Below are 27,592 nucleotides of genomic sequence, written 5' to 3' on the forward strand. Positions count from 1 at the left end.
GTTGGAGAAGTCTAATTTCGCTAAACCTGTATATAATATACAGTATATTCCATTATAAATAGCGAATTTACCTTTTCACTTGTTTTCTATTTTCAGTTCAATAGTGTAACCATCAAAATTAATCTATTTTCCAATGTTAAAGGAAATGTGTCAGCAATATATTATTTTTACTAATTAAAACCAGACAGTGATAGATATTTCATTTTTCCAATCTATTTTTATTTCCTGAGTGTAGATTTTTTTTATTCTACTGTCTGTACATAAGTATGGGGTTGGCCATCTTGTCTGAGCTGCAGTTAATAGTATTTCAATATTTAAAGAAATATTCTTTACAGCAAAACTCATGGGCCATTCATACAATGGCAGAAGATGATGCATTGAATATTTTAAGAAAAAACCACCAAAGACTCTTAAAAGATATGTTTAAAGGGGTTGTCCCGCGAAAGTAAGTGGGTCTATACACTTCTGTATGGCCATATTAATGCACTTTGTAATGTACATTGTGCATTAATTATGAGCCATACAGAAGTTATTCACTTACCTGTTCGGTTGCTAGCGTCCCCGTCTCCATGGTGCCGTCTAATTTTCAGCGTCTAATCGCCCGATTAGACGCGCTTGCGCAGTCTGGTCTTCTTCTTTTCTGAATGGGGCCGCTCGTGCCGGAGAGCGGCTCCTTGTAGCTCCGCCCCGTCACGTGCCGATTCCAGCCAATCAGGAGGCTGGGATCGGCAATGGACCGCACAGAAGACCTGCGGTCCACCGAGGGAGAAGATCCCGGCGGCCATCTTCACCAGGTAAGTAAGAAGTCACCGGAGCGCAGGGATTCAGGTAAGCACTATCCGGTTTTCTTTTTTAACCCCTGCATCGGGTTTGTCTCGCGCCGAACGGGGGGGCTATTGAAAAAAACAAAAACCCGTTTCGGCGCGGGACAACCCCTTTAAAATACAAATTTGCTTTAAACAATAAGTAATTTTTTAATGACAAATTCCCTTTATTTCCAAGGTTAAAGTTTAAGTTCTCTCATATTAGAAGGGGGCATTTATTTTCTACTTCAAATATAAGAATGAATCTCTGTATCAATAACCTGCAGTGTAGTACAATTAAGGACTTATTTACATGGACATATATCGGCTGGGTTTTCACACCCGGCCAATATACGTTGCCCCTCTGATGGATTGGCTTACAATGCATCAGTGCATAGGGGCATATTTCCTTGGCATAAAAGGGCCCGATGCGGCGCTTTCACACATGCAGCGTCAGCTGCATAGATTCCTATGGGAGCCTATGCTAGCTGCCTGAGGAGGGAGGTGGGAGGGAGTTTAGCAGCGTGACTGCTAAACTCCTTCCCCCTTTTCTTCTCCTCTCCGCCCCTTGCCGCTGTTTGCAATGGGAGGGGGTAGGGTGGAGCTAAGCACCACCTGCTCTGCCCCCTCCCATTGCTGGCTGCAGACAGGGGGCGGGGAGGGAGCAGGGGCTTAGCTCCACCCCCGTTCCACCCTCACCCATTGCAAACGACCAAAGGGGAGGAGAGAGGAGGTGAGCTGGCGAGGGGGAGAGAAGGGGGAATGTCTCCCCAGGCCCCATGGCATTGCAGCCTTGGCGCTTTTACGGCCCCGGGTGGGTAAAAATGGGTAAAACGCCTATGTCTCTGTAAATGGGCCCTAGGTCAGAATATTTCCTTAACCCCTTAAGGACCAGGATGCTTTGGTCCCAAAGGACCAGATACTTTGGGGGGATTTACCCTTGTGGTGGGTGGTTTTACTGCTCTATTATTTTTCTTCAGCTATCAAAATTATTTTTGCTGTGATTTTGTTTTCATGACATATATGGCTGTTTTCTATATATTTTTTTCCTTTTTTAGTTTTATTAGAGGTAAAAAGCTAAAACAAACAACATTTTTTTAAAATTTATAGTTGTTTATTTTTAAAATTAATACATTATGCTAAAATAAAATAAGCACTCAAAAAATACAGGACTCCCAAGCAGTCCCTCAGTCTAAGGACTGCTGGTGAGTGGCTCCTTCATGTAGCATTCTGGCTTTCTGCATATCAGGGGTTACATGGTTTATATGCCTGCCCTCTTGCATCAGTTTATCGGTAAGTATATGGCCACTCTCTGTGATTTTTTTTGTCTATTATTAATACATGACTACGGGGCCATCTTGCCTAAGCTGCAGTTAATAGCAGCCTCGTAGGTCATTTACACAATTGACAGGGGTTGGCCCATTGACTTCTATGGGAGACTGTGCTGATCCTGAGTTATCTATATATACAGCACATTAGGTGTTATCTTTCATTATAATCCTGCCTGTCATGATGATGAGAAGTTTTTTCTAGAAAAACAGAAGTGTCAGACTCTTATCAGTCTTGGTGGTCAGTTTGAAAATTGCAGGATTTTAGGATCTTTTTTGATATATAGATTGCAACATTTAAAAAAAATCTAAAATATTTTAAAATATGTTTAACAGACTTGATTTAGATAGTATGTCATTTTCTGAAGACACATTCCCTGTAATTACTTTAGCTGCCTTCTTCCGAACTGCTCCAGTTCAGTGATGTCTTTCTTAGGTACATTAGGTAAGTACAGTGCATATATTGTTTTATAAATAAGTTACGCAATATACATTATGTTGTATTTGTTTTCCATAAGTTTCAGATTTATAATTTATCATTATTATTAGATGAACACAATTTATAAATAGTTAGTCACAATTGATTCAATGGACTATATTCAGAAGTTGGCTGGGCAGCAAGGATTCAAAATCATACATCAAATGCCTATTTTATTTAGTTTCTATCACTTTGGTACATGAAAACACACTCCAGTGAAAACACATTTTTTCCTCCCTGCCTGATTTCATTATTCTGTGCTATCAATCCCATGATGCAACAACACAACATCATATGCTACAACCCGTATAATCTCTGCCTGCTTGAGGGACACTGCCATTATCTTTTGTATTCACCTAAATAAGCTACAAACCATACGTATACAGTCAGGAAGATGAGTTGTGATCTCCTCTATTATAACTGTGTCAGGAGCTGTGTGATCATCATCAGTAACTTTGATAAGAATGTCATTGTCCTCCTCTAAAGAGCTTGCGTAGTATGGCACATGACACAGAAAATATACTGACTGCGAAACTGACTAATTTGAGATCATATAAACACAAGTACGTCTCAATCAGAAATGAGATCACATGACCCCCCTGAGGAGAAGGACTCAAGGAGTTTCAGGTGGAAGGGAATAACTAACCAAGCTAATTCTACCTGACATATATATATTGGTGGGTGGTGAGGGGATTAGCTACATAATGAATGAAAAATAAATTCACCAGAGTGGGTCTTTAAGAGTCTTTTCATTGGCTTTGTGGCTTTCATTTTCTCTGGAACCATGAAGGATGCAACCAATCTATTAGGATTTGACACAATCCACAATCTAAGGTAAACCTGTTTTTTCATGCTGCACCCATTTATATAAGACCTATGTATATATATAACCCTCTTGAGTACACCCCAAAATGAATGCGACAAGAACGTCTAACAACCTTAGATCGCACACCAGACACTTAAATAAGCATATAGACCACAGACTAGGCTTTCCCATAAAGGCCCATTTAGACAATAATTCTTGCTCAAAATTCACTCAAAGCCATCTTTTGAGCCATAATCGTTGCGTCTAAATGCACGGACATCGTGCATTTTTTGTGCATGATTCATTCATTGCTTAATTCTTGTTTTGTAGAATTGAGGGATGAACTTTTATCAGTGGTGTAGACTATTATCACAGTTGGCAGCGCTGATAAGATTCTTTCAGTTCATGTCCTGCTGGTAGTTAAAAGCGGGACGCGAGCTGTAAGCACGGAGAACAATGCAGCTGTTTGCTTATGCAAAACAGCTGTATTGTTCGCCAAGTGATAGCGCCTCTGTCCCGCTCCACCTGCGTATCTCTTTAGTAGCTAATTAGCTACTATAGACAATGCAAAGATGATTGCTCAAAACTGTCACTCAAACTGTTGTGTGAGCGATTTTTGAGCAATCATCTTCCAGTAGAAAAGGTGTCTTATACAGATACCAGACTGAATGGCAAATGAATAATGAACACAAATGCTGGATGGGTTACATGTAGAGATGAGCGAGCACCAAAATGCTCAGGTGCTCGTTACTCGGGACGAAATTATCGAGATGCTCGAGGGTTCGTTTCGAGTAATGAACCCCATTGAAGTCAATGGGCGACTCGAGCATTTTTGTATATCGCCGATGCTCACTAAGGTTTCCATTTGTGAAAATCTGGGCAATTCAAGAAAGTGATCGGAACGACACAGCAACGGATAGGGCAGGCGAGGGGCTACATGTTGGGCTGCATCTCAAGTTCCCAGGTCCCACTATTAAGCCACAATAGCGGCAAGAGTGGGCCCCACCCTCCCCTACCAACAACTTTTACTTCTGAAAAGCCCTCATTAGCAATGCATACCTTAGCTAAGCACCACACTACCTCCAACAAAGCACAATCACTGCCTGCATGACACTCCGCTGCCACTTCTCCTGGGTTACATGCTGCCAAACCCCCCCCCCCCTCGTACGACGCAGTGTTCACAGCGCACACCAAAGTTTCCCTGCGCAGCCTTCAGCTGCCCTCATGCCACACCACCCTCATGTCTATTTATAAGTGCGTCTGCCATGAGGAGGAACCGCAGGCACACACTGCAGAGGGTTGGCACGGCTAGGCAGCGACCCTCTTTAAAAGGGGCGGGGCAATAGCCCACAATGCTGTACAGAAGCAATGAGAAATATAATCCTGTGCCACCGCCATCAGGAGCTGCACACGTGGGCAAAGCAATGGGGAACCTATGTGCCACACACTATTCATTCTGTCAAGGTGTCTGCATGCCCCAGTCAGACCGTGTTTTTTTATAAATAGTCACAGGCAGGTACAACTCCGCAATGGGAATTCCGTGTGCACCGACAGCATGGGTGGCTCCCTGGAACCCACCGGCGGTACATAAATATATCCCATTGCAGTGCCCAGCACAGCTGAGGTAACGTCAGCTTTAATGCTGGTGGGCCAAAAATTAATTGGATTACACTGTAGGCGAGGGCCCCAAAAAATTGGTGTACCAACAGTACTAATGTACCTCAGAAAAATTGCCCATGCCCAACCAAGAGGGCAGGTGAAACCCATTAATCGCTTTGGTTAATGTGGCTTAATTTGTAACTAGGCCTGGAGGCAGCCCAGTTAAAATAAAAATTGGTTCAGGTGCAAGTTTCAACGCTTTAATGAGCATTGAAACGTATAAAAATTGTTTACAAAAATTATATGACTGAGCCTTGTGGGCCTAAGAAAAATTGCCTGTTCGGCGTGATTACGTGAGGTTTCAGGAGGAGGAGGAGGAGGATGAATATTATACACAGATTGATGAAGCAAAAATGTCCCCGTTTTTGATGGTGATAGAGAACGATGCTTCCATCCGCGGGTGCAGCCTACGTATTGCTTAGGTATCGCTGCTGTCCGCTGGTGGAGAAGAGAAGTCTGGGGAAATCCAGGCTTTGTTCATCTTGATGAGTGTAAGCCTGTCGGCACTGTCGGTTGACAGGCGGGTACGCTTATCTGTGATGATTCCCCCAGCCGCACTAAACACCCTCTCTGAGAAGACGCTAGCCGCAGGACAAGCAAGCACCTCCAGGGCATACAGCGCGAGTTCAGGCCATGTGTCCAGCTTCGACACCCAGTAGCTGTAGGGGGCAGAGGCGTCACGGAGGACGGTCGTGCGATCGGCTACGTACTCCCTCACCATCCTTTTACAGTGCTCCCGCCGACTCAGCGTTGACTGGGGAGTGGTGACACAGTCTTGCTGGGGAGCCAGAAAGCTGTCAAAGGCCTTAGAGAGTGTTCCCCTGCCTGTGCTGTACATGCTGCCTGATCTCCGCACCTCCCCTGCTACCTGGCCCTCGGAACTGCGCCTTCTGCCACTAGCGCTGTCGGATGGGAATTTTACCATCAGCTTGTCCGCCAGGGTCCTGTGGTATAGCATCACTCTCGAACCCCTTTCCTCTTCGGGTATCAGAATGGAAAGGTTCTCCTTATACCGTGGGTCGAGCAGTGTGTACACCCAGTAATCCGTAGTGGCCAGAATGCGTGTAACGCGAGGGTCACGAGAAAGTCATCCTAACATGAAGTCCGCCATGTGTGCCAGGGTACCTGTACGCAACACATGGCTGTCCTCACTAGGAAGATTACTTTCAGGATCCTCCTCCTCCTCCTCCTCAGGCCATACACGCTGAAAGGATGACAGGCAAGCAGCATGGGTACCCTCAGCAGTGGGCCAAGCTGTCTCTTTCCCCTCCTCCTCATCCTCCTCATGCTCCTCCTCCTCAACGCGCTGAGATATAGACATGAGGGTGCTCTGACTATCCAGCGACATACTGTCTTCCCCCGGCTCTGTTTCCGAGCGCAAAGCGTCTGCCTTTATGCTTTGCAGGGAACTTCTCAAGAGGCATAGCAGAGGAATGGTGATGCTAATGATTGCAGCATCCCCGCTCACCATCTGGGTAGACTCCTCAAAGTTTCCAAGGACCTGGCAGATGTCTGCCAACCAGGCCCACTCTTCTGTAAAGAATTGAGGAGGCTGACTCCTACTGCGCCGCCCATGTTGGAGTTGGTATTCCACTATAGCTCTACGCTGCTCATAGAGCCTGGCCAACATGTGGAGCGTAGAGTTCCACCGTGTGGGCACGTCGCACAGCAGTCGGTGCACTGGCAGATTAAACCGATGTTGCAGGGTCCGCAGGGTGACAGCGTCCGTGTGGGACTTGCGGAAATCTGCACAAAGCCGGCGCACCTTTCCGAGCAGGTCTGACAAGCGTTGGTAGCTTTTCAGAAAGCACTGAACCACCAAATTAAAGATGTGGGCCAGGCATGGCACGTGCGTGAGGTTGCCGAGCTGCAGAGCCGCCACCAGGTTACGGCCGTTGTCACACACGACCATGCCCGGTTGGAGGCTCAGCGGCGCAAGCCAGCGGTCGGTCTGCTCTGTCAGACCCTGTAGTAGTTCGTGGGCCGTGTGCCTCTTATCTCCTAATCTGAGTAGTTTCAGCACGGCCTGCTAACGCTTGGCCACCGCTGTGCTGCCACGCCGCGTGACACCGACTTCTGCCGACGTGCTGCTGCTGACGCATCTTGATTGCGAGACAGAGGTTGCGGAGGAGGAGGGTGGTTTAGTGGAGGAAGCATACACCGCCGCAGATACCACCACCGAGCTGGGGCCCGCAATTCTGGGGGTGGGTAGGACGTGAGCGGTCCCAGGCTCTGACTCTGTCCCAGGCTCCACTAAATTCACCCAATGTGCCGTCAGGGAGATATAGTGGCCCTGCCCGCCTGTGCTTGTCCACGTGTCCGTTGTTAAGTGGACCTTGGCAGTAACCGCGTTGGTGAGGGCGCGTACAATGTTGCGGGAGACGTGGTCATGCAGGGCTGGGACGGCACATCGGGAAAAGTAGTGGCGACTGGGAACTGAGTGGCGCGGAGCTGCCGCCGCCATCATACCTTTGAAAGCCTCCGTTTCCACAACCCTATACGGCAGCATCTCCAGGCTGATAAATTTGGCTATGTGCACGTTTAACGCTTGAGCGTGCGGGTGCGTGGCGGCGTACTTGCGCTCCAACACTTGCGCTAGTGACGGCTGGATGGTGCGCTGACAGACATTGGTGGATGGGGCCGAGGACAGCGGAGGTGAGGGTGTGGGTGCAGGCCAGGAGACGATAGTGCCTGTGTCCTGAGAGGGGGGTTGGATCTCAGTGGCAGGTTGGGGCACAGGGGGAGAGGCAGCGGTGCAAACCGGAGGCGGTGAACGGCCTTCGGTCCACCTTGTGGGGTGCTTGGCCATCGTATGTCTGCGCATGCTGGTGATGGTGGCTCCCCGGCTGATTTTGGCGCGACACAGGTTGCACACCACTGTTTGTCGGTCGTCTGCACTCTCAGTGAAAAACTGCCAGACCTTTGAGCACCTCGGCCTCTGCAGGGTAGCATGGCGCGAGGAGGCGCTTTGGGAAACAGTTGGTGGATTATTCGGTCTGGCCCTGCCTCTACCCCTGGCCACCGCACTGCCTCTTCCAACCTGCCCTGCTGATGCCCTTGCCTCCTCCTCTGAAGACCTGTCCTCAGTAGGCGTAGCAAACCAGGTGGGGTCAGTCACCTCATCGTCCTGCTGCTCTTCCTCCGAATCCTCTGTGCGCTCCTCCCTCGGACTTACTGCCCTTACTACTACCTCACTGATAGACAACTGTGTCTCATCGTCATCGTCCTCCTCACCCACTGAAAGCTCTTGAGACAGTTGCCGGAAGTCCCCAGCCTCATCCCCTGGACCCCGGGAACTTTCCAAAGGTTGGGCATCGGTCACGACAAACTCCTCTAGTGGGAGAGGATTCGGAACCATTGCTGCCCATTCTGGGCAGGGGTCCGAGAACTGTTCCTGGGAGTCTGCCTGCTCCTCAGAATGTGTCATTGTAATGGAGTGAGAAGGCTGGAAGGAAGGAGGAGCAGCAGCCAGAGGATTCAGAGTTGCAGCAGTGGACGGCGCAGAAGTCTGGGTGGTCGATAGATTGCTGGATGCACTTTCTGCCATCCACGACAGGACCTGCTCACAATGCTCATTTTCTAATAAAGGTCTACCGCGTGGACTCATTAATTGTGAGATGAATGTGGGGACGCCAGAAACGTGCCTCTCTCCTAATCCCACAGCAGTCGGCTGCGATACACCTGGATCAGGAGCTCGGCCTGTGCCCACACCCTGACTTCGGCCTCCGCGTCCTCGGCCGCGTCCACGTACTCTAGGCCTACCCCTACCCCTCAGCATGGTGTATTACCAGTAGTGCAGAAACAGAACGCTGTAATTAAATGTGCCGCTTATTGGCCTGTGGTTGGAGGCTGACTTCACTTATGGAACGCACAGCAGAGCCAGGAAAGAATTTTGCGCAAGCCTGCTGTAACACTTAGCTGACTGTGTATGAATTAGGACAACTACCCCCAGCAGAGACCCAGTACACTGAGGACGGTCATAGGCAGCCCAAATAGATTTTTTTTCCCAAATGTTTTTGGAAAGGCCCACTGCCTATATACACTAAATATGTCTTCTGTCCCTGCCTCACCACTACTGGCCCTGGACAATGTAAAATTACTGCAGACTGTTTCACTGTGGACAGGAATACAGCGGGGATATAACAGCCAACACAGAGCCAGGAAAGAATTTTGTGCAAGCCTGCTGTAACACTTAGCTGGCTGCGTATGAATTAGGACAACTACCCCAAGCAGAGACCCAGTACACTGAGGACAGTCACAGGCAGCCCAAATAGATTTTTTTTCCCAAATGTTTTTGGAAAGGCCCAATGCCTATATACACTAAATATGTCTTCTGTCCCTGCCTCACCAGTACTGGCCCTGGACAATGTAAAATTACTGCAGGACGCAATGCTCTGCACTGCCAATATACAAAAAAACCCAAAAAGGTGCAACACTGCAAAAAGCAGCCTCCACACTACTGCACACGGTTAGATGTGGCCCTAAGAAGGACCGTTGGGGTTCTTGAAGCCTAAAATACTCCTAACACTCTCCCTATAGCAACTCCAGCAAGACAGCACTTTCCCTGAACTATGTCAGAATGCATCTGTGGCGAGCCGCGGGAGGGGACGATTTATATACTCGGGTGACACCTGATCTCGCCAGCCACTCACTGCAGGGGGGTGGTATAGGGCTTGAACGTCGCAGGGGGAAGTTGTAATGCCTTCCCTGTCTTTCTATTGGCCAGAAAAGCGCGCTAACGTCTCAGAGATGAAAGTGAAAGTAACTCGAACATCGCGTGGTACTCGTCTCGAGTAACGCGCATCTCGAACACGCTAATACTCGAACGAGTATCAAGGTCAGACGAATACGTTCGCTCATCTCTAGTTACATGTTAAAGACAAGAGTATTTTGATCTAAACGAGAAAACACTTTTTAGTGATTTTACCCATATGCTGGTTTTATAGCCCTATTTTTTTTCTAGCTTGTCAAAATTATTTTGGCTGTGTTTATTTCTCATATAGACCTTAGTCACATGGGTGTTTTTACCCGTGATTTGCGGATCGCATGACGGATGCGCATCCGCAAATCACGTGACCGGGGCCGAAAAATCGCCCGAAAAAACTGCTCCTAGCTGCGTTTCAATAGAAACGGGCCGGAGCAGTGCAGCGCTGTCCAGCGCATTGAATTCAATGGAGCCGGCAATACAGCCGGCTCCATTGAAAGCAATGCGCTGCGGGCGATCTCACGATGAATTTTCGGGAAGGGCTTAAATATATAAGCCCTTCCCTGCAATTCATCCAGAAATGTGTAAAAAAAAAAATATATATATACTCACCTGGTCCCGGTGAGCTGGTCCCTGAGAGCTGCCCCTTATTGGTCCCTGCGCTGAGCCAATCAGAGGCAGCACTCACTCACCTATTCATGAATTCATGAATGGGTAAGTGAGAGCTGCCTCTGATTGGTGAGGCTGTGACCAATCAGAGGCAGCTCATTCAGCAGGCGGGGATTTTAAATGAACTCCGTCTGCCGGGACCAGGTGAGTATATATATATATATTTTTTTTTTTACACATTTCTGGATGAATTGCAGGGAAGGGCTTATATATTTAAGCCCTTCCCAAAAATTAATCGTGAGATCGCCCGCAGCGCATTGCTTTCAATAGAGTCGGCTGTATTGCCGGCTCCATTGAATTCAATGGGCAAATATCGTTCTTCTCTGCCTCAGCTGTTACAGCTGTGGCAGAGAAGGATGATTTGTCTAGTATATGCTCTCAATGGGGTCGGCGCTGCTGCCGCCGGCCCCATTGAGCGCATATAGAGAAGAGAACAGGAATCGCAGATCGCAGATAGGTGCGATCTGCGATTTCTGTTCTATAATTTATCGGACGAGCGCGTAAAAAGCGCTCATGTGTCCGATACCATTGCAAAGCAATGGTTTTATAAAATCGCCGGACGCATGCGCAAATCGCGCGAAAAAACGCCCGTCTGACTGAGTTCTTAGGGCTATTTTTGAATACCTTTTTTTCTTTGAAATGTTTTTCTATTCTTTTATTTTATTAACACAGTAATGTATGTGAAATGTAAACAAAGAAAGATTTTTTTTTGAAATATCATTGTATTTACGTTACAATGCAGTGTAGGGATGGGTTTGCCATTTTGTTTTGGACGTTTTGATGTATTATTTATATAATCTAGGATTACAGGGCAGCTATGATAATGGTTTGGGTTGGTATACCGTTGGGTTGTTTGTTTTCTTATTTTATATATATTTTTCTTCTTTGATTTTTGTTACTTTTTTAAACATTTATGTCCCTCATGATGTCATATAAGACCTCTTCGGGACATTTACACTGTATTTTTTTAAAGCGGATTTGGACTGGTAAAAAGTGATGTATTTCCATGACTGTATACATTTGTTTATTTTAATGCCCATTTTTATTTCAGAGATAAGAGGAGAAAACAGAGTGGAGAAACTTCTACTAGGATTTGTCTTTCTCGTGCACAAAAAAAGAAGAAAGGAAGGTGCTGACTGCCCAGTTTTTACCAACCATATTGGCGGAGTGTGGTGATTTTGTTTGTGAGGAAGTAATACACGTCGGCTGAGGGCACAATACTTTTAGTCAATAAATAATCAAACAAGGGTGTTACCTGGTTCGTCTTTATTAATATTAAAAAACAGTCAGCCAATGTGTTCCAGAAACGGCTGTGAAAGTGCTAAGTGCATTAAAACTAAAGTGCAAAAGGGAATGTTGAAAAATAAGTTAAAAAAAAAGGAAAAGTAGCGAAAATGCAATATAAATACTGGGACAAAATCAAAATGATACATAATACAGAAAATGTCAAAAATACAAATATAAACTCTGTCCCAAAATATAAAATAAAAAGAGAAACAGCACAATAAAACTACCGTATATACCGGCGTATAAGGCGACGGGGCGTATAAGACGACCCCCCAACTGTCACCTTATACGCCGGTATTCAGTGGAGAAAAAAAAAAAAATTTTATTACTCACCTCCCCCGGCGTCCTGTCGCGCTCCGGCAGGATGTCGCTCGCTCCGGCGCTGTCGCTCGCTCCTCGTCCCCGCCGCAGCATAGCTTTCTGAATGTGGGGCTTGAAATCCCCGCTTCCAGAAAGCTAATACACACGCCGGCAGCCATGACATCATTGAATGGCTGTGATTGGCTAAAGCACACGTGGCTTCAGCCAATCACACTATTCAATGACATCATTGAATGGGTGTGATTGCTAACACGTGCGCCTTCAGCCAATCACAGCCATTCAATGATGTCATTGAATAGTGTGATTGGCTGAAGCCACGTGTGCTTTAGCCAATCACAGCCATTCAATGCTGTCATGGCTGCCGGCGTGTGTATTAGCTTTCTGGAAGCGGGGATTTCAAGCCCCGCATTCAGAAAGCTATGCTGCGGCGGGGACGAGGAGCGAGCGACAGCCTGCCGGAGCGAGCGACATCCTGCCGGAGCGCGACAGGACGCCGGGGGAGGTGAGTAATAAAATATTTTTTTTTTACACTTTTTTTTTTTTGTATTACCGGCGCATAAGACGACCCCCGACTGCAGAGCAGATTTTTCGGGGTTCAAAAGTCGTCTTATACGCCGGTATATACGGTAGTGAAAAATAATTATATACCACAAATGCTCAATAAGTAGATAAATATATAAATATGTATATTTATATATATATATATATATATATATATATATATATACATTTTATTCATTATATTTCATATGACTATCAATTGTCATTCCTTTTTTTATTCATCAATCATGTACTCTGAGTAGCATTGAAAAAAACACATTTTGTATGATTATTATAGAGACTGTAATTTTCTAAAGAATTTAACGAACTCATACCTATATTAAAAAATCTATTTATTTAATAATGTAAAATATACTTTATTGTAGCATTTGCTGTTCATACTTAATTTTTATTAGTTTTATGGTGCTATGTATTTTTAATGAGTTGGGACAGAGTTGATAATTATATTTTTGACATTTTCTGTATCATGCATCATTTTGATTTTGTCCCAGTATTGATATATTTATTTTTTCCTTTTCCTCTAGTAATTTTTCTATTTTCCCTCTCGTAGTTCACTTTTAATGTACTCAGCACTTTCACAGCCGTTTGTGAAGAAGGGTCTGCGTCCCAAATGCCTTAGCCTGGCTGTTTTTTTTAATATTAATAAATAAGAAACAGGTAATTCCCTTGTTTGATCATTTATTGACTAGAAGTGTTTTACTTCTTCTTTATTACAGGTATTTTATGTAGATGTCTATCAAGTAAAAGTACAATAGTTAATTTTCCAGAGCTATCTCTTATCAACAGCTAAATAATTATAGTGGACTAATTTTGACAAATAGTACAATTTCAGGGTTCTTCTATCAAAAGCATTATCCAGTATTACAGGAATAGCTGGCTAATACAACATATTATCCATTTTGTTTCAGTGAAATGAATGGTCCTGAATCCTTTCTTTATCAGACTTCTTCTAATAGGTCACAAATGATATGTAAATATAACCCATGGTTTCTCAGGAGAGTTAGGATTACCAAACAACTCTAGATTGAAAAGTCTATTTTGGATAGATTCCTCACTATAAGGGTGCCTACCCACTTGCGATTTTTTTTCCTGTGATGTTTTGCGTTTTTTCTCAAGAGCAATTAGTATAGAATGTGTTCTTGTCCATCTGGGTTTTTTTTTCCGTTTCGTGGGGTTTTTTCACATAGGAACTGTCAGTTGCATATGTCTCCTTATTTTTCTCTTAATGCACCCATGATTGTCAATGGAGGGCTGCAAAAAACGCAGCGAAAAACGCGCAAAAACGTCGTATTTTTCACGCGCGAAAATCGGCAACGCAAGTGGGTAGGTGCCCTTAGGAATCATGGACAGTTAATGCGGGGCCACAGGGATACTGGAGTAATTGAATTAATTAGACAATAATTCATTGCAGGCTTCTTATGGAGGCAAACCGTTTGTTTTTCTCTGCTGCCTTATGTACAATTCAAACTGAAAAACATCACAGCATGTTTCATGGAATATACATTATCTCCATGCATATGGCACCCAATGAAGCCTGTGCAGCTGTACACAGAGACCCCACATGTTGGCAATTTTTGAAATTTTGGCCCTGACTAGTCTAGCTTCTTTGACAATGCCCCATTCGAAGTCTCTCAGACCACTTTGTTTTACCATTTTGTTGGAAATCCCTAATATAGAGAACATGTTTTGTTGAAGCAACAGCATTTATTCTCCAAGGTAAGGAACAGCAAGACAGGGTACATTCTAACAGGACAGAGGTCACATGGAGAATGCACGTATCTTATGCCCTCTTCTCTACATGAAAACCAGACTATAAAGAGACACCAGATGTTTGTAGGGTTGTAGGGGCCACAACAATGATCAACTCAATCTACAGCTTCTTCTGCTGGCCTACCAGAAAGCTATATATATATATATATATATATATATATATATATATATATATATATATATATATATATGATGTTTGTAAGATGAACAATACTACAACTGGTTTTCAGTCTCGGCTCACATAATCATTAGTCATAAAGGGGCATACATACAGGTGTCCGGTGCCTGGGTAGGCATGCACCGTATGTATGGGCCTCCGCAGCTAGAATAGGTATAAGGATGAATAGAATCTTAGCGCTATGAGTCATACATATATGCAAGTTAAACTATTAGGCCTCATGTCCACGGGGAAAATCAGGCCCGCTACGGATTCTCCATGGAGAATCCGTAGCGGGTCCCTCCTGCCCCGCGGACAAGAGGGCTGAAAAGAAGAATAAATCAGAATAAACTTACCTCTCGCACGCTCCGGATACTTCCTTCGATGCGGCCTCATCTTCTCTGCGTCACGGCCGGATCTTCTTTCTTTGGGCCGGCGGATGCGCAGGATGACGTCGGTGACATGTCCCGCGCATGCGCCGTCCCGAAGCAAAATGATCCGGCCGCGACTGAGAGAAGATGGCGCGGCGGCGAAGAGAAGAAACGGAGCGGGTGAGTAAAATCTGATTTTTGTCTCCCGCGGATCCGGACGGCTTCCATAGGCTTCAATAGAAGCCCGCGGGAGCCATCCCCGCGGGAGACCCGCATGAAAATGGAGCATGGTGCAGATTTTTTCATGCTCCATTTTTTTTTAAATCCCTTTTATTGACCATCCGCGGGTATTTATCTACCCCGCGGGTGGTCAATGCATCCCTATGGGGTGCGGATCCGCATGCAGGAGAAGAGTTAAAATCTGCTGCGGATTTTAATTCTTCTTTTGCCCGTGGACATGAGCCCTTAGTTGCACAATGTACCATTAAAGATGGCTGATTGAGAACAACATGACCGATTGAGGCCAAGCCTGATTTTCCAACAGGTCTAATGTGGATTCATTCTATAACTGATCCACAGAAAAGTTGTTCAATCAATTTTATGCTGCACTCCGGAGTCACATGTCTTATTTCCATACAAGAAAGGCCATCTCTAATAAAGCGGCCATTCAATGCAAATGTTTAACCCCTTCCCGCTCCATGACGTATAGGTATGTCATGGAGCGGCGGGGTATGTATGAAGAAATGTTGCGGGGCAACGTCTCTTCATACAGTGCGGGCATCAGCTGTTTAGTACAGCTGACACCCATGGGCAATAGCCGCTATCGGCTATTAACCATTTAAATGCTGCTGTCAATTGTGACACTGGCATTTAGATCCCCTGATCGTTCGGGGGTCCCGCATGGCCCCCCCGTGGGGAGATTGGGGGAGCCGTGCTGGTGTCATGGCTGCCGGGGGCCTTCTGAAAGGCCACAGGGCTGCCTTACCAGACTGCCTATCAAGCCATCCCCGTGGGGTGGCTTGATAGACTGCCTGTTAAATGGCAGTATGATGTAATGCTATAGCATTACGTCATGCTGCAGGAGCGATCAAAGCATCGCATATTGTAGTCCCCCAGGGGGACTTTAAAGTAAAGTTAAAAAAAATCAATAAAGTTTTTTTAATTGTAAAAAAAAAAAGTTATAAAAGTTTAAATCACCCCCCTTTTGCCATATTTTGTATCGGGGCATCCTTAAAAGTCTGATCTACAAAAGTAGTGCATTATTTTTCCCGCACGGTGAACTTTTAAAAGTTTTTCAGTACATTATATGGTACTTTAAATAGCACCATTGAAAAATACAACTCGTCCCACAAAAAACAAGCCCTCATACAGCAACGTCGATGGATAAATAAAGGAGTTACAATTTTTTTGAATGGGGGAGGAAAAAATGCAAATGGAAAAAGAAAAAGGGGCCGCGTCATTAAGGCAATAAACCTTCTTAGTGACGTTACACAGAATTCTATGTTACATGTTTCAACAGTCAAACAAATGCCATCTCTACAACAGATAGGTCATCGTCACTGTTGTCCTTGTCATATCTTGCCATCCTTCCTAGGATAGAGCAATGAAAATAATACATACAGTAAATGCAACAATAATATATCTTTCTGTAGATTTGCACAACTTAAACAAAGATACAAGATGTGTTAGAGACTCGCAGACTCACATAAATTTATGAAACAGCTTGCTTTTATGTTAGGATGAAAAAGCAATATGTGTTGTAAATAATCCCCATTTGCTAGTTTTCTCTATTTTCTTCTTTGTAAGAGAATAAATAATACATACAATGAGAGAATATCACAAAACAGCTAAAAATAAGAGCTAAATGTAAATTGTCTTTTGAAAATAAAAGGCACATAGCTTATTGTATTTTTACTATTAACATTTAATCAGAAGGTTTCAGTCTCAAGATTGGAACTGCGATATAGAAAAAGTGCTCTTAATGGTGGCAAAACCTACAGTAGTGTTAAAGAAAATAGCAGTGCAAGATCATTAACCTGATAAATCACTGTTTTTTGTAGAGGTGATATTTCTACATAACAAGTTATTTATTTTTGAATGTAGCAGAGTAATAGAAAAAACAGACCCAACAATTAGGACGTGCATGCCGCTCATTCTCAGTAATTGAATCATTAATTGAAAGGGAAGTTTTTAAAGTAATAGAAAGAAGTTAAATTGGTGAAGACATTAATTCTGTGGAATAACAGGGGTTAATTTTGGCCCTTATTTAAGGTAGGTAAAAGCAAAGTTCCCTGGTGCAAGCACCGAGTCATGATGGACTCCTAGGGTGACATCTTCTAGGCAGACTGTTTTTGTGGGATAGTTTGCCATTGCCTTCCCCAGTCATCTTTACCCCCCAGCAATCTGGTACTCATTTTACCGACCTCGGAAGGATGGAAGGCTGAGTCAACCTTGAGCCGGCTACCTGAACCAAGCGGGGATTGAACGTGCAACCTTCAGGTCATGAGTGAGAGCTTAGGACTGCATTTCTGCTGCCTTGACACTTTGCACCACACAAGGCTCTTTTAACATAGGAAGGTGGCAAATGTTTCACATGTTGGTCATAGTGCATTTCTTTCTGAAATACTGGTGAAAATCGATCTTTCCACACATTATTCTGATGAAGGACGCACTTTGATTAAAACGTTTACTCGAGAGGGAAAAGTATATAGGGGGGTTCAGCAAATTATAGGCTGCTCAGCTAAAATGATCTTAAATGCCTTGCAATGGCAACCAAAAACCTAAAAGATGCGGAGAAAGCGGGGAACTACTGTTTGAATGGATCAAAAGATAGCTAAAACTGCAAATGATCACCTCCAGGAAGATCAAAGAAGATCTGAACTTACCAGTGAGTACTGCTACAATCAAAAGATCATTAAGTTAAGCCATGTTACCAACAAGAAGACCCGAATAGTCCTTTTGTTGAAAAAAAGGCATAACCTAAATAGGTCAAAATTTGGAAAGGAACACTGAGAGAAATGGGGCAACATTTTGTAGTTCTCAGAAACAATAGTTATGGTTTTTAATTAGAGATGAGCGAACGTACTCGTCCGAGCTTGATACTCGTTCGAGTTTTAGGGTGTTCGAGATGCTCGTTACTCGAGACGAGCACCATGCGGTGCTCGACTCCATTACATTTCCTTCCCTGAGAAATTTGCGCGCTTTTCTGGCCAATAGAAACGCAGGGAGGACATTACAACTTCCTCCTGTGACATTCCAGCCCTATCCCACCCCCCTGCAGTGAGTGGCTGGGGAGATCAGATGACACCTGAGTATTTAAATCTGCCCCACCCGCGGCTCGCCACAGATGCATGGAGAGAGAGATCAGGGAAAGTGCTGTCTTGCAGTAGCTGCTATAGGGAGAGTGTTAGGTGTTATATTCGTCTTCAAGAACCCCAACGGTCCTTCTTAGGGCCACATCTGACCGTGTGCAGTACTGTTGAGGCTGCTTTTAGCAGTGTTGCACAAATTTTTTTTTTTGTATATCGGGCGTGCAGACCATAGCGTCCTCAGTCATTTTGCAGAGTATAGGGGCAGTACTGGTGAGGCAGGGAAAGAGGTATACCGGCTATATAGGCAGTGGGCTTTTTCCCAAAAAGTGGAAAAAATTACTATATTTGGCTTGCCTGTGACTGTCTTCAGTTTACTGCGTCTCTGCTGGGGGGAGTAGTCGGTGATTAATACGCAGCCTTGCGCATAATTGTTTCCTGGCTGCACTGGGCTTTCAGTAACCAACCACAGTCATCCTCCAACAGGGAAATCCAAATACAGTGTATATCAGAGGCAGTGGGCTTTTTCCCAAAAAGTGGAAAAAAAATACTATATTTGGCCTGCCTGTGACTGTCTTCAGTTTACTGTGTCTCTGCTGGGGGAAGTAGTCTGTGATTAATACCCAGCCTTGCGCATAATTGTTTCCTGGCTGCACTGGGCTTTCAGTAACCAACCACAGTCATCCTCCAACAGGGAAATCCAAATACAGTGTATATCAGAAGCAGTGGGCTTTTTCCCAAAAAGTGGAAAAAAATACTATATTTGGCCTGCCTGTGACTGTCTTCAGTTTACTGCGTCTCTGCTAGGGGGAGTAGTCTGTGATTAATACCCAGCCTTGCGCATAATTGTTTCCTGGCTGCAGTGGGCTTTCAGTAACCAACCACAGTCATCCTCCAACAGGGAAATCCAAATACAGTGTATATCAGAGGCAGTGGCCTTTTTCCCAAAAAGTGGAAAAAAATACTATATTTGGCCTGCCTGTGACTGTCTTCAGTTTACTGCGTCTCTGCTGGGGGAAGTAGTCTGTGATTAATACCCAGCCTTGCACATAATTGTTTTCTGGCTGCACTGGGCTTTCAGTAACCAACCACAGTCATCCTCCAACAGGGAAATCCAAATACAGTGTATATCAGAGGCAGTGGGCTTTTTCCCAAAAAGTGGAAAAAAATACTATATTTGGCCTGCCTGTGACTGTCTTCAGTTTACTGCGTCTCTGCTGGGGGGAGTAGTCTGTGATTAATACCCAGCCTTGCGCATAATTGTTTCCTGGCTGCACTGGGCTTTCAGTAGCCAACCACAGTCATCCTCCAACAGGGAAATTCAAATACAGTGTATATCAGAGGCAGTGGCCTTTTTCCCAAAAAGTGGAAAAAGATACTATATTTGGCCTGCCTGTGACTGTCTTCAGTTTACTGCGTCTCTGCTGGGGGGAGTAGTTGGTGATTAATACGCAGCCTTGCGCATAATTGTTTCCTGGCTGCAGTGGGCTTTCAGTAACCAACCACAGTCATCCTCCAACAGGGAAATCCAAATACAGTGTATATCAGAGGCAGTGGGCTTTTTCCCAAAAAGTGGAAAAAAATACTATATTTGGCCTGCCTGTAAGTCTTCAGTTTACTGCGTCTCTGCTGGGGGAAGTAGTCTGTGATTAATACCCAGCCTTGCGCATAATTGTTTTCTGGCTGCACTGGGCTTTCAGTAACCAAGCACAGTCATCCTCCAACAGGGAAATCCAAATACAGTGTATATCAGAGGCAGTGGGCTTTTTCCCAAAAAGTGGAAAAAAATACTATATTTGGCCTGCCTGTGACTGTCTTCAGTTTACTGCGTCTCTGCTGGGGGGAGTAGTCGGTGATTAATACGCAGCCTTGCGCATAATTGTTTCCTGGCTGCAATGGGCTTTCAGTAACCAACCACAGTCATCCTCCAACAGGGAAATCCAAATACAGTGTATATAAGAGGCAGTGGGCTTTTTCCCAAAAAGTGGAAAAAAATACTATATTTGGCCTGCCTGTGACTGTCTTCAGTTTACTGCGTCTCTGCTGGGGGAAGTAGTCTGTGATTAATACCCAGCCTTGTGCATAATTGTTTTCTGGCTGCACTGGGCTTTCAGTAACCAAGCACAGTCATCCTCCAACAGGGAAATCCAAATACAGTGTATATCAGAGGCAGTGGGCTTTTTCCCAAAAAGTGGAAAAAAATACTATATTTGGCCTGCCTGTGACTGTCTTCAGTTTACTGCGTCTCTGCTGGGGGGAGTAGTCGGTGATTAATACGCAGCCTTGCGCATAATTGTTTCCTGGCTGCAGTGGGCTTTCAGTAACCACAGTCATCCTCAAACAGGGAAATCCAAATACAGTGTAAATCAGAGGCAGTGGGCTTTTTCCCAAAAAGTGGAAAAAAATACTATATTTGGCCTGCCTGTGACTGTCTTCAGTTTACTGTATCTCTGCTGGGGGAGTAGTCGGTGAGTAATACGCAGCCTTGCGCATAATTGTTTCCTGGCTGCACTGGGCTTTCAGTAACCAACAACAGTCATCCTCCAACAGGGAAATCCAAATACAGTGTATATCAGATGCAGTGGGCTTTTTCCCAAAAAGTGGGAAAAAATACTATATTTGGCCTGCCTGTGACTGTCTTCAGCTTACTGCGTCTCTACTGGGGGGAGTAGTCGGTGATTAATACCCAGCCTTGCGCATAATTGTTTCCTGGCTCTGCTGTGCGTTCCGTAAGCGAAGTCAGCCTCCAACCACAGGCCAATAAGCGGCACATTTAATTACAGCGTTCTGTTTCTGCTCTACTCGTAATACACCATGCTGAGGGGTAGGGGTAGGCCTAGAGGACGTGGACGCGGGCGAGGATGCGGAGGCCCAAGTCAGGGTGTGGGCACAGGCCGAGCTCCTGGTCCAGGTGTATTGCAGCCGACTGCTGCGGGATTAGGAGAGAGGCAAGTTTCTGGGGTCCCCAGATTCATCTCACAATTAATGGGTCCACGCGGTAGACCTTTATTAGAAACTGAGCAGTGTGAGCAGGTCCTGTCGTGGATGGCAGAAAGTGCATCCAGCAATCTATCGACCACCCAGTCTTCTGGGTCAGCTGCAAATCTGAATCCTCTGGCTGCTGCTTCTCCTTCCTCCTAGCCTCCTCACTCCATTACAATGACACATTCTGAGGAGCAGGCAGACTCCCAGGAACTGTTCTCGGGCCCCTGCCCAGATTGAGCAGCAATGGTTCCTCTCCCACCGGAGGAGTTTGTCGTGACCGATGCCCAACCTTTGGAAAGTTTCCGGGGTCCGGGGGATGAGGCTGGGGACTTCCGGCAACTGTCTCAAGAGCTTTCAGTGGGTGAGGAAGACGATGACGATGAGACACAGTTGTCTATCAGAGAGGTAGTAGTAATTTCAGTAAGTCCGAGGGAGGAGCGCACAGAGGATACGGAGGAAGAGCAGCTGGACGATGAGGTGACTGACCCCACCTGGTTTGCTAAGCCTACTGAGGACAGGTCTTCAGAGGGGGAGGCAAGTGCAGCAGCAGGGCAGGTTGGAAGAGGCAGTGCGGTGGCCAGGGGTAGAGGCAGGGCCAGACCGAATAATCCACCAACTGTTTCCCAAAGCGCCCCCTCGCGCCATGCCACCCTGCAGAGGCCGAGGTGCTCAAAGGTCTGGCAGTTTTTCACTGAGAGTGCAGACGACCGATGAGCAGTGGTGTGCAAGGTTTGTCGCGCCAAGATCAGCCGGGGAGCTACCACCACCAGCCTCACCACCACCAGCATGCGCAGACATATGATGGCCAAGCACCCCACAAGGTGGGACGAAGGCCGTTCACCGCCTCCGGTTTGCACCACTGCCTCTCCCCCTGTGCCCCAATCTGCCACTGAGATCCAACCCCCCCCCCCTCTCAGGACACAGGCACGACCGTCTCCCAGCCTGCACCCACACGCTCAACTCCGCTGTCCTCGGCCCCATCCAGCAATGTCTCTCAGTGCAGCGTCCAGCCGTCACTAGCGCAACTGTTTGAGCGCAAGTGCAAGTACGCCGCCACGCACCCGCACGCTCAAGCGTTAAACGTGCACATAGCCAAATTGATCAGCCTGGAGATGCTGCCGTATAGGCTTGTGGAAATGGAGGCTTTCAAAAACATGATGGCGGCGGCGGCCCCGCGCTACTCGGTTCCCAGTCGCCACTACTTTTCCCGATGTGCCGTCCCAGCCCTGCATGACCACGTCTCCCGCAACATTGTACGTGCCCTCACCAACGAGGTTGCTGCCAAGGTCCACTTAACAATGGACACGTGGACAAGCACAGGCGGGCAGGGCCACTATATCTCCCTGACGGCACATTGGGTGAATTTAGTGGAGGCTGGGACCGAGTCAGAGCCTGGGACCGCTCATGTCCTACCCACCCCCAGAATTGCGGGCCCCAGCTCGGTGCTGGTATCTGCGGCGGTGCATGCTTCCTTCACTAAACCACCCTCCTCCTCCTCCTACGCAACCTCTGTCTCGCAATCAAGATGTGTCAGCAGCAGCACATCGCCAGCAGTTGGTGTCGCGCGGCGTGGCAGCACAGCGGTGGCCAAGCGTCAGCAGGCCGTGCTGAAACTACTCAGCTTAGGAGAGAAGAGGCACACAGCCCACGAACTGCTGCAGGGTCTGACAGGGCAGACTGACCGCTGGCTTTCACCACTGAGCCTCCAACCGGGCATGGTCGTGTGTGACAACGGCCCTAACCTGGTGGCGGCTCTGCAGCTCGGCAGTCTCACGCACGTGCCATGCCTGGCCCACGTCTTTAATTTGGTGGTTCAGCGGTTTCTGAAATGCTACCCACGCTTGTCCGACCTGCTCGGAAAGGTGCGCCGGCTCTGCGCACATTTCCGCAAGTCCAACACGGACGCTGCCACCCTGCGCAGCCTGCAACATCGGTTTAATCTGCCAGTGCACCGACTGATGTGCGACGTGCCCACACAGTGGAACTCTACGCTCCACATGTTGGCCAGGCTCTAAGAGCAGCGTAGAGCTATAGTGGAATATCAACTCCAACATGGGCAGCGTAGTGGGAGTCAGCCTCCTCAATTCTTTACAGAAGAGTGGGCCTGGTTGGCAGACATCTGCCAGGTCCTTGGAAACTTTGAGGAGTCTACCCAGATGGTGAGCAGCAATTCTGCAATCATTAGTGTCACCATTCCCCTGCTATGCCTCTTGAGAAGTTCCCTGCAAAGCATAAAGGCAGACGCTTTGCGCTCGGAAACAGAGGCGGGGGAAGACAGTATGTCGATGGATAGTCAGAGCACCCTCATGTCTATATCTCAGCGCGTTTTGGAGGAGGAGGAGGGGGAGGAGCATGAGGAGGAGGGGGAAGAGACAGCCGGGCCCACTGCTGAGGGTACCCATGCTGCTTGCCTGTCATCCTTTCAGCGTGTATAGCCTGAGGAGGAGGAGGAGGAGTAGGAGGATCCTGAAAGTGATCTTCCTAGTGAGGACAGCCATGTGTTGCGTACAGGTACCCTGGCACACATGGCTGACTTCATGTTAGGATGCCTTTCTCGTGACCCTCGCGTTACACGCATTCTGGCCACTACGGATTACTGGGTGTACACACTGCTCGACCCACGGTATAAGGAGAACCTTTCCACTCTCATACCCGAAGAGGAAAGGGGTTCGAGAGCGATGCTATACCACAGGACCCTGGCGGACAAGCTGATGGTGAAATTCCCATCCGACAGCGCTAGTGGCAGAAGGCGCAGTTCCGAGGGCCAGGTAGCAGGGGAGGCGCAGAGATCAGGCAGCATGTACAGCACAGGCAGGGGAACACTCTCTAAGGCCTTTGACAGCTTTCTGGCTCCCCAGCAAGACTGTGTCACCGCTCCCCAGTCAAGGCTGAGTCAGCGGGAGCACTGTAAAAGGATGGTGAGGGAGTACGTAGCCTATCGCACGACCGTCCTCCGTGACGCCTCTGCCCCCTACAACTACTGGGTGTCAAAGCTGGACACGTGGCCTGAACTTGCGCTGTATGCCCTGGAGGTGCTTGCTTGCCCTGCGGCTAGCGTCTTGTCAGAGAGGGTGTTTAATGCGGCTGGGGGAATCATCACGGATAAGCGTACCCGCCTGTCAACTGACAGTGCCGACAGGCTTACACTAATAAAGATGAACAAAGCCTGGATTTCCCCAGACTTCTCTTCTCCACCAACGGACAGCAGCGGTACCTAAACAATACGTAGGCTGCACCTGCGGATGGAAGCATCGTTCTCTATCACCATAAAAAACGTGGACCTTTTAGCTTCATCAATCTGTGTATTATATTCATCCTCCTCCTCCTGCTCCTCCTCCTGAAACCTGATGTAATCACGCCGAACGGGCAATTTTTCTTAGGCCCACATGACTCAGTCGTATTACTTTTGTAAACAATGTTTATACGTTTCAATTCTCATTAAAGCGTTGAAACTTGCACCTGAACCAATTTTTATTTTAACTGGGCTGCCTCCAGGCCTAGTTACAAATTAAGCCACAGTACGCTAAGCGATTAATGGGTTTCACCTGCCCTCTTGGTTGGGCATGGGCAATTTTTCTGAGGTACATTAGTTGGTACACCAATTTTTTGGGGCCTTCGCCTACAGTGTAATCCTAGTAATTTTTATGGGCTTCGCCTGCACTTATGGTACAGCAAGGTGTGTAGGGTTGGCCTACACTTTTGCTACATAAATGTAACTGGGGCCTGTCTAGACTGCTACTACTACTGAAATGGAACTAATACTGTGCTCCCCCTATACTGCTGCTAGTGATATGTTACTGGGGCCTGTCTAGACTGCAACTACTACTGAAATGGAACTAATACTGTGCTCCCCCTATATTGCTGCTTTGGAATTGTTACTGGGGCCTGTCTTGACTGCTACTATTACTGAAATGGGTGGTTCGGCAGCATGTTACCCAGGAGAAGTGGCAGCAGAGTGTCATGCAGGCAGTGATTGTGCTTTGTTGGAGGTAGTGTGGTGCTTAGCTAAGGTATGCCTTGCTAATAAGGGGTTTTAGAAGTAAAAAATTTTTTTTTTGGGGGGGGGGGGGGGGCCCACTCTTGCCGCTATTGTGTCTTAAAGGGGTTGTCCCGCGCCGAAACAGTTTTTTTTTTTTTCAATAGCCCCCCTGTTCGGCGCGAGACAAACCCGATGCAGGGGTTAAACAAGAAAACCGCACAGTGCTTACATGAATCCCCGCGCTCCGGTGACTTCTTACTTACCTGGTGAAGATGGCCGCCGGGATCTTCTCCCTCGGTGGACCGCAGGTCTTCTGTGCGGTCCATTGCTGATTCCAGCCTCCTGATTGGCTGGAATCGGCACGTGACGGGGCGGAGCTACAAGGAGCCGCTCTCCGGTACGAGCGGCCCCATTCAGAAAAGAAGAAGACCAGACTGCGCAAGCGCATCTAATCTGGCGATTAGACGCTGAAAATTAGACGGCACCATGGAGACGAGGACGCTAGCAACGGAACAGGTAAGTGAATAACTTCTGATAACTTCTGTATGGCTCATAATTAATGCACAATGTACATTACAAAGTGCATTAATATGGCCATACAGAAGTGTATAGACCCAGTTGCTTTCGCCGGACAACGCCTTTAATAGTGGGACCTGGGAACTTGAGATGCTGCCCAACATGTAGCTCCTCGCCTGCCCTATCCGTTTCTGTGTCGTTCCCATCACTTTCTTGAATTTCCCAGATTTTCACAAATGAAAACCTTAGCGAGCATCGGCGATATACAAAAATGCTCAGGTTGCCCATTGACTTCAATGGGGTTCGTTACTCGAAACGAACCCTCGAGCATCGCGGGAAGTTCGACTCGAGTAACAAGCACCCGAGCATTTTGGTGCTCGCTCATCTCTATTTTTAATATTAGCTCAGTAATTCAAAGGAAAGTGAAATTTTATTTTTGTTTTAATTTATATATTTACATTTTAGAGTTTTTTATAGAAAAATTCTGGCCCGCTCTTTATTTAAACAATCAAAAATTCCTTTTTCTTCACTTTCTGTAAAGGATTAACAAAACTGGCTAGATTGTTATTGTTTTGATTTGGAATTGAATGTATAGCATCTCCAGAGTATTTGCATTCATGATTTTACGCTTTAATTGCAACCTCACTGTTATTTTTTGAACACTACTGTATGTACCATCAAAATGGCAGACATGTTTTGCTTAAATCTACTTTCATTAACCTTTCATGACCGAGGGTCATTGATGCGCCTGTGTCCTAGTCACATTCTGCAGTTCTGATATTCTCATTTTCTAAAGATCATAACTAAAGATGAGCGAACACCAAAATGTTCGGGTTCGCGTTATTCGAAACGAACTTCCCACGATGTTCGGGTGTTCGTTTCGAATAACGAACCCCATTGAAGTCAATGGGCGACCGGAACATTTTTGTATTTCGCCGATGCTCGCTAAGGTTTTCATGTGTGAAAATCTTGGCAATTCAAGAAAATGATGGGAACGACACAGCAAGTTCTCCTCTGCCACAGCTGTAACAGCTGTGGCAGAGAAGAACGATGTTAGCCCATTGAATTCAATGGAGCCGGCAATACAGCCGACTCCACTGAATGCAATGGGCTGCCGGCGATCGCGGGATGAATTGTCGGAAAGGGGTTAAATATATAAGCCCTTTCCTGCAATTCATCCAGAAATGTGTAAAAATAAAAAATATATATATACTCACCTGGTGCCGACAGACGGAGTTCAGCGCGGCAGGCTGCAGTTCTCCTGAACTGCTCTGAACAGCTGTTAGTAGTATTCAGCAGCCGGGGATTTAAAATCCCCGCCTGCTGAATAAGATGCCTCTGAATGGTCACAGCCTGACCAATCAGAGGCCAGCCCTCACTCACACCCATTCATGAATTCATGAATGGGTGAGTGAGGGCTGCCTCTGATTGGCTCAGGGGCAGCTCTCCATGGGCCTCACTGTATGTAGAAGCAAGCAAGCAGTAACCACCTCAATGATCTCAATGCTTTCATTACTGCTGTTAGTTAAATGCATTTTCACTTACTTTTATAGTATTTTCTTTCCATTGTGTATGATATAGTTTGTGTCAATGTTTTGTACTTTTCTTTTAACAAGATTTGCTCAAATGTATTGAAGAATAAAAAGGGACCTTTTGATGATTAGAACACTCCAAGGTCCTAGATTTAATGTAATGGGTCATAGTGCCCTGTTCTCCTATTTTTCTTTAAACAACTTACTGTTTGCCATTACTGTACTTTTGTGTTCTGAGAAGCTAATCATGTATGATTCTACTGTGCCTGTGTTGCGTTTGTTTGGCATTTGAGATGTATGCTTTATCTTGCATATTCATATTTGTGTTTAGATTTTATCGACCAATGGCAATAAACAA

This window comes from Eleutherodactylus coqui, chromosome 2, assembly GCF_035609145.1.
Source record: "Eleutherodactylus coqui strain aEleCoq1 chromosome 2, aEleCoq1.hap1, whole genome shotgun sequence".
NCBI lineage: Eukaryota > Metazoa > Chordata > Amphibia > Anura > Eleutherodactylidae > Eleutherodactylus > Eleutherodactylus coqui.